The sequence below is a fragment of the Phodopus roborovskii genome, unplaced genomic scaffold, assembly GCF_943737965.1.
Source record: "Phodopus roborovskii unplaced genomic scaffold, PHOROB, whole genome shotgun sequence".
Taxonomy (NCBI): Eukaryota; Metazoa; Chordata; class Mammalia; order Rodentia; family Cricetidae; genus Phodopus; species Phodopus roborovskii.
In genome coordinates this window covers 32,969,134-32,975,133 of record NW_026126447.1, presented here as the reverse complement: position 1 = coordinate 32,975,133, position 6,000 = coordinate 32,969,134, and the positions used below count along the sequence as shown (strand labels likewise).

The 6,000-nt window shown below is 45.9% G+C and overlaps 1 protein-coding gene across 1 annotated transcript in view; it reads left to right on the top strand.

Annotated features, from left to right (window-relative positions):
• The first annotated feature begins 819 nt into the window (after positions 1–819).
• Jak1 (Janus kinase 1) overlaps positions 820–6,000 on the top strand; it is a 120,523-nt gene continuing 115,342 nt past the window's right edge. The window contains exon 1 of the mRNA XM_051188234.1: positions 820–956. The gene's annotated coding sequence lies outside the window, so the exon portion shown is untranslated. The remainder of the gene's footprint in view (positions 957–6,000) is intronic.

The following is a 6,000-nucleotide window of genomic DNA, read 5'->3' as shown; positions in this document are numbered from 1 at the left end:
AAGGAGAAAGCTAACACAAGCATTCATTCTCTCCTTCTCCTGAACACATGCCCTATGTGATCTTCTACCTCAAGCTTCTGTCATCACGACTTCCTCATCATGATGATAGTCTTTATTTCTTCAACTGTACGCTGGAGTTGGAATAAACCTTTCCTGCCTTAAACTGCTTTTGTCACCTGTTTTATCGCAGCAACAGGCAAAGTGACAAAGTTCTTGTTAAACAAGTCTCTCCTGAGCTTTCCTCTGGTGTGGCCGGGATGTGGGCGGAGTGGACAGGGAGAATGCCTCCAAAGGCACAGGTCCGTCCCTTCAGCGGGCGAATTCTGATAATCTTATTTCCTGCGTGAGTTCGTCGTCGTCTTCTTCTCCTTTTCCCATTTATTTATTTATTTATTTATTTATTTTTTGAGACAGGACATCTCACAGAGATCCTCCTGCCTCTGCTTCCCAGAGTGCTGGGATTAAAGAAGTGTGCCTTTACACCGGATTGAGTTCAAACTCTTTGATGTAAGAGGAAATTCGTAGAGACGCCTGCGCGTGTGCGAGACCGGATAGGGGCGTGGCGGGCAGGCGGGGACCCAAGGCAGGAGCCTAAGGCTTTGGCCTTGGCTCCGCCCCACCTCGGGGGGGGGGGGAGAATGACGTCACGGGAGGCGGGCCGGACAAGGGGCGTAGTCAAGTGGGGCGGCCCCGTGAGGGGCGGGGCCTGCGATGAGGGGCGGGGCGCTGGCGCGTCCAGGAGCCGAGGCCGCCGCAGCCGCCGAGGAGCCGGCAGCTGCTGACGCGCCTCGGGCCCGAGCCCATTCCCTGCTCGCCCTCTCGGTGCCTCTTCTCGGCCGCGGGTATCCACGCCGGGTCCCGCACAGCTGGCCGAGTCGCCAGCCGGACGCCCGACCCGGACGGACACTGCGCCGAGGAGCCGCGCGGCGCGGAGCGGCGCGGCGCACACGGAAGTGGTGAGTGTTACGGTGGGGAGGTGAAGACGGCCGCCGTCAGCTCGGGGACGGCGCGAGGGCCACGAAGTGGGGCGACCCGGGCGGCCGTGGCGGCCGGGGCGGGGATTTCCAGGCGGCGGCCGGGAGGGGAGAGGAGAGGAGCGGCGGGGAGGGCCGCTCTGCTAACAGCGGCCCGCGCCGCCGACATCCTGTTTATGGCCCCGCGGCCTGCGCGCCGACGGCCCCTTGCGCTGGGACAGCCCGACCGCAGGATTCGCCGAGGGTCGTGGCCGGTGTCCTGCCTGGTCCGCTCGTGCAGGGGGACTTTCTGGGTTTGGGGACTGCGTGGGGCGCGCCCGGGAACTCCGGACCGCAGCTTGCTGGAAAGCAGCGTGATGGAGGGTCATTGTTGTTGAATGGACAGGGGAGAGGGGACTGCCAGCCCTACCCAAAGGGACCCGATTCACGGAAACTGGGACTAGTATCTGTGTGGCTCTCCAACTCCTTGCACCGTTTCCGTGCGGCCGCCCGCGTTGGCTCAGATGCAGTAGGAACCCCTGGAGACACTCCCAGGCTCCTGGGATGCGTGTTTACGAAGGAAGTTCTTTAGGGAGACTACTAGATCAGAGGTGTGATTATCACCAGGTGCTCGTGTGCCCCCTTAGGAGATGTATTCGCTGTGATTTCCCGGGGGAACAAGGACTGTGCCCTAATTGACAGTCTTAATTCACGCTTGTCTTCTTCTCCTGATTGGATACATAAGTATCCATGCTATTAAAATTCCTCCCCAGCCATAGCGCTCAGTCGCAGGTACTTACGGTAGTATAAAATTGCCATTATTTCTTTCACGGAAGAAGGCATAAAAACCTTGGGTCGTTAAATAAGAACACGAAGACAATTAGATACAATTATCTATATCTAGTCTTTGGGTGTTGCCCTCCCCTTCTGAAAAGAAAATACTTGAGTTATGTGTGGGCATATATACAATGTAAAAAACTTTTTTTTTTTTTTTTTTAAAAAAGATGAACATTGATTGGTCTTTGTTCCTTCCTTTCCAAAACCACATTTTATGTTGGCTATTGATTTTGATTTTGGGGACTCTGATGTTTTCCAAGTACTAAGATTTGGGGAGGTGTGAGGCAAGAGCACACATACCTTCTCACACCCACCTCCGACACAACAGTAGTGCCCAAGTTGATAGATCATGTGTTGGGGTGCCAGGTGAGAAATAAGATTTGGGGTGCTGTGTGGCAAGTCATTTCATTCCTAGCTTCAGTTTCCCAAGATCCAGGGGATACTTTTTATTGAAGGGTCAATGTGTGCCTTTGCACTTTGTGGTGGAGGTTAATGGAGATTGCCAGGCAGCATTATAGACAGCTCTGGTATAACATGCTTTGTAATGTGGAGTAAATGTCTCTTCTGTATGGATCTAGACAAATACATCATACTGGAGGGAGTGTGGACATTATGAATAGTAGTTATAGCTTAAGTCGATATATCATAATAAGTAGGCACTTAAACTATAGATCAATTTCTCTACACTGCTGTACTTTTTTATTTCTTGCTCAGATTTCACTGTTAGGCTTCACATTGAAAACAGCTAGTTTAAACTGTTTCAATCCCATATCACAGTACGCGATTTAGTGGCTTTGGGAAATGATGCTAGAAAGTGAATGAATATTGGTACAATATTCAGACATTTCCCCAAATGTAACCATGTTCTATTTTGTTGTAATTTCAGCAAGTCTTAGTATCAGTTTGGCTTATGAGGAAGATCATTATCTTTCTGGCTAGTTGGTGTCCTCCCTTTACAAATTTAAGATACCGGGGGAGTTAGGCTGTAAAATCTGTAATTCGGGCAGCTGGTATAAAAAAAAAACTAGTGAAAAATACGGAGTTTTGAGGTAAGGTTGCTTTTACAGGAATATGCTTGCCTTTAATTACATGAGGGAACTTAACCTTGGGACTTCCAGTGAGAACCGTGATGTCTGCCAGTTTAAACAGGATTACCTTTACAAACAGTAATGGTTCTAAGGAAGACAGATCTCAACAGCTATGGATCTTAATACTGTCCAAAAGACATTACTCTGTTCTGGATAACTTGAATAAACACATATATTTGGACACAAACACAAATGAAGCAACTATTGAGAATATATGTAGATTTAGACCCAGTTTTATACAGAGAACACAAAGTATAAATAATTATACTAATAGAACACATTTTACAGCACAGTGAAGACTAAGGCAGGACATGTATTTTCTGTGAGATTTTCTGTGTTTTCCCCATTAAGCACACATATTTTGTATATCCTTATTATAATCTAGTGAGATGATGATAAGCTGTTAGATTCATTGTCTGAGACATGCATATTTGTGCAATAAATATTTTCTTTTGATTTTGATTTCTTGAAACAGGGTTCCTTTGTGTAGCTTCAGCTGTCCTAGAGCTAGCTCTGTAGATGAGGCTGGCCTTAAACTCAGATCCTCCTGCCTTTGCCTCCTGAGTGCTGGGACTAAAGGTGTGTCCCACCACGCCCAGTTTGTATGCAAAGAATTTTTGGAAAATACTTTTCATGGGGCTAGAGAGATGGCTCAGCAGTTAATAATACTGGCTACTCTTCTAGAGGACCTGGGCTCAATTCCCAGTACCCATAATTCCCAGTGCTCATAACTGTCTGTAATGCCAGTTGCAGGGGATCCAACACCCTCAAACAGACACACATGCAGGCAAAACACCAAGGTACATAAAAATAAAAAAATAAATCATTTGTAAAATGAAGAAAACTGAGAAATTTCAGGTGGACAGAGAATTGGCCAATGAAGCAGAATCTAGCTGAGCAAGCAACTTCTGATGTTCTCTGATGTGCTTGCTGGGGCTTAATGGTACATGGAACCCTGCCATTGAATAGAGGAGCTTGAAAGAGCCTTGATGAATCTTTCAGACTGTGTTTAACAGCTTGGTAAAATTTCAGGCTCAGGGAGACATTGCCATTCTCTGGGGAGTTTTGGAAGGTACACCATGGGGGAAAGATGTCATCTGGTGGGTAGAGGCTGGGTGAACTGTTAAAACACTCAGCAATGCACAGGACAGCCCTTCCTATAACAAAGACCGGCTCAAATGTCATTAGTGGTCAGGTGGAGAGGTCATGCTTGGGGATACCAGGTGAGAAAAGAGATGTTGGGGCTCATGTTGTGGCAAGTTATTTCATTCCTGTTCTAGAAACAAATGAAAGCACCCATATTATAGTTATTTAATGCAAACATAATTCACGGAAACCCAAGGACACACAAACTAGGGCATCTCTGAAGAGACTGCATAAATGAGTTGTTAGATACAGTGGAAGCTGCCGAGGAAGGCACTAAGTTCGTGTCCTGAGTCTAGAGCAAGGGGGATGGTTTAGTGTTATTAAATTATTATTTTTCTATTTGGAGTGAAGGATTCATTTAGTATGCTTACCAGAACTTTCTTTTATAATTTTTCTTCTTTTAAACACAAAGCTTATTTTCTTGAGACAAGAAGGAAACTCACTGTAGAAAAATTAGAAAATGTAAGAAAGTAGAGGAGAAAAAAATCTTCCATGCTCTATTGCTTTTCACATGTAAAGATAGTCATTTTCTTACCACATTTCCTTTGAGCAGGGTTAAAATTGGAAGCAGACTCACCATAGAAGGGAACAGAGCTGTTGGTGGCCCAGTGGGAGAAGGGAGGGAATGCTGCTGCTTTATTTTTTTTTTTTTAAGATTTAATTTAATTTTATTTTGTATGCATTGGTGTTTTGTCTGCATTCGTGTCTGTGTGAGGATGCTAGAGGTCCCCTGGAATTGAAGTTACAGACAGTTATGAGTGTCCATATGAGTGCTGGAAATTGAACCGGGGTCCTCTGGAAGAGTATCAGTCAGCACTCTAAACCACTGAGCCATCTCTCTGTTATGAGCAGTTTTCCCACCAGTCTGGTTCCACAACCACAGCAGCCCCAAATAACACACAGAGGCACTGTATTAGATATAAAGCTGTTAGCTTGTTACTAGCATTTCTTCTTGGCTATCTCTGTCTAAAATATTAACCTATTTCTATCAATCTAAGTATTTCCACATGGTCTATTTTACCAGAGAGAGGGTCTGGAGTTGTTCTCCCTCAAGTCTCTACATGTTGAATCTCTTCCTACCTCTTCCCGAATCCTTCTTGTCTCCTAGTCCCACCTATCTTGCTTTCCTATTGGCCAACATCTCTCCAGCCCCGAATGCTACTTATTTCTGTGCCCTTAATTTCCCCTTTTAAATAATTCTGACCAAGCAAGGTGTAGTGGTGCATGTCTGTAGTCCCAGGTACTTGGGAGACTGGGGCAGGAGGAGTGCTCCAATTCAGGAGTTGGGGTCAGCCTGGGATAGGAGTAAGAGGTGCAGAGGTCCAGAGACATTGACTAATTGGTGCTGATGTGCTTTGTACTAAGTACCAAGCTCTGTCCTTAGTTCTTTGGTTGTTGTTTCCTCTGCTCATTGTTCTCCTTTGTCCTCAGTGAGGTATGGCACAGTGAGGTATAGCTTCCGGTCTCAAAAACTTTCTGGTAACATGGTTTCAGATGTCTGCCATGTTGAAATGCTGGGGTTTCAGGGCTAGGAAACAAATTCCTGTGAATGCTCTTACCTTTGAAGTACACCTACACTTTTGGCAGTTTGTGGCAACCAGAAAGAATAAAACATGAAGTTCCTTCCTGTGATACCTCCACTTGAGGTTTTATGATGTTTAGTTCTTCAGATCATTCCCCAGTACTCTGTACATCCCTTAGTCCCAAGGCAAGATGTACAATAGTAGCAAAAGGAAGAACTATTAATTGTTGTTGTTATGAGACCTGGTCTTCCTCTAGCCTAGGCTGATCTGAACTCTGTATGTAGCCTCAGATGTGTTCAGTCCTCCTCTTTGAAGCCTTCCAAGTGCTGGCGTTAGAGATAGGTGCCATCAGGATAATTCTTTTAAGTGTACTCTGGCCAGAAGACAGCTGACATTTTGTTGAGATATTTTTAACCTATGTAGCTGGTTTATTTAATATCTGAATTCATATGA